The 3,503-nt window shown below is 32.8% G+C and overlaps 1 pseudogene; it reads left to right on the plus strand.

The window, feature by feature from the left end:
* Positions 1 to 236: 236 nt before the first annotated feature.
* LOC112455043 lies at positions 237 to 3,214 on the plus strand (annotated as a pseudogene).
* Positions 3,215 to 3,503: the final 289 nt, after the last annotated feature.

Consider the following 3,503-nt stretch of genomic DNA (forward strand, 5'->3'; position numbering starts at 1 on the left):
AAATGCCTCTTTTTAAACTTTACAACTTTTATCTGAAACATTTTTTTTTAAATCTATTTACGAGTTATTCGATTGTTTTTCTAGACTTGGGTCATCCCACATAAAATAATCTTATAAAAGATGGTATATACAAAAATTTGTTGCACGCGCGCGTGTTGTGTATATTTTAACAGTATATAAATCTTTATAAAGAGCAAAGCGTTTGTTTGTATTGTTTTAAAATTTATGTTTTATAGACTATTGCACAGTGGCGACAGTTAAAATATCAAGACTTACCAGAGTACGAAAATTTCCGGCAGTTACTAGCAGCACCTGTTGATGATGCTGCGGAAACATTAGCTATTAGATTTCCTGCGCCTCGGTATATTGATACGGAACAAGGTGGTTCTCAAGCCAGATTTCTATTAAGTAAAGTCAACCCAAGTCAGACACATAATAATATGTATGCTTATGGTGCGGTAAGTAAACATATATATTTAATTTTTTGACGATAAAATGACAAATCGATAGAAAATAATAAGGATAGATATTTATATGTATTTTTATTATTTATGTTATCATTTTATGTATGTGACAAGACATGATAAACATATCTTAGCTGAACAGAAAATAATAAAGAATGTTCTTTATATATAACTTAAGGGGTAACACCACTCTAGAGGCCCAAAAAATATAAGATTTTTTTGTGGTTAAAAGAAAAAGTAAATTAAAAATCTATTTAAAGGACTTTATTGTACATGTCTTAAGGGCATCCTATAGTGGTATGCACTAAGTGCACGTTAAACTGCACTTTAACTCGTATTTTATTTATTATAAATTTTTAAGGGCAAAAATGCAAAATTGGGCTGTTTAGCACTACAGATGAGCTTGATTAAAAATATCCTAAATTGAATAAGATTCATTCAATATTTTGGCTAAATTTTTTTTATTACGAAAAAAATTACGAATAAGAATTTAGCCAAAATATCGAATGAATCTTATTCAATTTAGGATATTTTTAATCAGTAAGCTCATCTGTAGTGCCTTAAACAGCCCGATTTTGCATTTTTGCCCTTAAAAATTTATAATAAATAAAATACGAGTTAAAGTGCAGTTTAACGTGCACTTACTTAGTGCATAAAGTGCACTGCCACTATAGAAGCCCCTTAAGGTGGAAGCACATAAAATTGCAGGAGCCATATACGCATGCGCTATGGTATCTGAAGAGCTCTAACAGATATTTAATTTTAACGCGCATGCGCATATGGCTTCTGCATTCTGCTCATGGCTCCTGTAATTTTATGTGCTTCCACCTTTAAGGGGATCCTAAAGCGAAGGCCAAACTTCCTCGATGTCGATAATGTCAACATTTTTAAACCTGTTTTTTCTATATGTGTCCTTGTTTAACTATAGTAATTTGTCCTTGTTCGATTGCTGCGCCATCTCTCGCTACACGCAATACTGCTTATCCTATCAACCTGCATGTGCTTTTGCACCAAATAGTAGTAAAAGCTCAAACTTTTTTGTTACGTTTTTAATTTTAGTTTTTCATATACGGTATTCTTTGTTCACATTATACGAATGGCGCGTGTATCTTATTTTGTACATACAAACTGTACAACTCCTGTATTAAGCAAACGTTTACGGTAGGTGACAGCTCAAAAATGTATTTTAAAAAATTTTTTTCCGATTTTTGTCTTGTAATCAACATTCGCGCGATTTTCGTGCATATTTCAATTGTGTACACATTTTTTAAAATTCTGTGCAGTCTACTCAAAGTTGGAGCTCTCCCTGCAATTGTCGGTAATTTGGGTCAGTTTAGGATCCCCTTAAGGGGATCCTGCAGCCGTATGATTTACTGACATTATCGTTTTTAGATGGATCTTTTAATTGTCTTTATAGAATTGCAAAAATCTTTTACAGAATTAAAGTCCACACAAAAATTTAAGGTAACAAACGCGATTTTATATCAAAAATACAAAAAAATTAAAAATATTACTTATTGGGGCACATACAGCTGTCACCTGACGACAATATTTGCTTAAAACAAAAATTCTGCAGTTTATACATACATAATGTTTATCATCCTCTCTTGGCAAAACATGTAGGAATAATATCGTGCAACGGATGCAGGATGACAAGAAGAGCAGCAACAGTAGTCGGATCTTGCGAGAGATGGCAAGCAATCGAACAAGGACAGATGTCATTTCGTTAAACAAAGACAGATATAGGGAAAACAAAATTAGAAAGGTTGACATTATCGACATCGAGGAAGTTCGCCTGTCACTGCAGGATCCCCTTAAAGTGTATGAAACAATGTTTTATTTTTTAAATGGCGGCGCTGGAGCTTTGTAAGCGTAAGCGTTTTTTTGCGGGAGGTGCTCTGGGACTTGCAGCATAAGTGCCGCTTAACCTGGAACAAAAAACTACAATTTTTCATAATCTGCATGATAATAGCTAGAGAAATATGTAGGGGATTTTTAAAATATCGTTTCTCGTAGAAATGGCGAGCATGTGAAAAAAGTCGTTTTTAATTAACTTTTTTTTTCAAATGCTTGCCATTTCTATGAAAACAATATTTTAAAAATTCTCTACGTATTTTTCTAGCTATTATCATGCAAGTTATGAAAAATTTGGGTTTTTTGTTTCAGGTTAAAATTTGCGGCACTTATGCTGCAAGCCCCGGAGCACCTCCCGCAAAAAAACGCTTATGCTTACAAAGCTCCAGCGCCGCCATTTGGGCTGCGTTGGGAAACTTCACCCGGGTGCATCCGCCAATGCTCACGCTGTTCGGAAACGTTCGGGTTGTACCAATGTGATAGAGATGAAGTTGTTCGGAAACTTCACCCGGGTGCACCTCAGGAAGAAAATTTTCCACCCCGAATTTCAGGGTGAATACGGGTAACTTATTACATTTGGCGGAATTTTTTAAACTGTAGCAATAAAGTTTCTTCTTCTATGGAACTGTTCGGAATGGATTCCGATTGAAATTATTCCGTTTTCCCTAAAAAACAATAGAAATCTAGGGAATAATTGAATTTTGATCGGAATCCATTCATGAATATTTCCATATATCTCTGTGTCCAGTACTTCGTATACAATACACCAGATATTACGTATCTTTTCTCTTCGAAGCGAGGCTGGTGAATATCGCGAACTGTGTGTTAAATACTTGAATTCGTAGCTCCATTATCTATTCCCGGTAAAAAATTTTTTATATAAAAACATTTAAATGTATATAATTATATGATATCATAAAGTATTATATAAAATATGTCCATGTATGTTTTTTTTCTTGTATAATTTCTGTTTGTATGTACAAGAAAAATAAAAAGGAAGAGAATTAGAAAATAATTAAAAAGATCATTTTTGCATTGTTTATTTATTTGCTTATATATAATCATATATAATCATATATAAATGTGTAATAATTGTATATAAAATATGATTACATAGCAAATTTTTCACAATTTCTCACTTTATTTTTTGTTATAAAAAAATAATGCAAAAATTTATGCTTTGAA

The sequence above is a fragment of the Temnothorax curvispinosus genome, unplaced genomic scaffold, assembly GCF_003070985.1.
Source record: "Temnothorax curvispinosus isolate PA1 unplaced genomic scaffold, ASM307098v1 QBEX01005698.1, whole genome shotgun sequence".
Lineage (NCBI taxonomy): Eukaryota > Metazoa > Arthropoda > Insecta > Hymenoptera > Formicidae > Temnothorax > Temnothorax curvispinosus.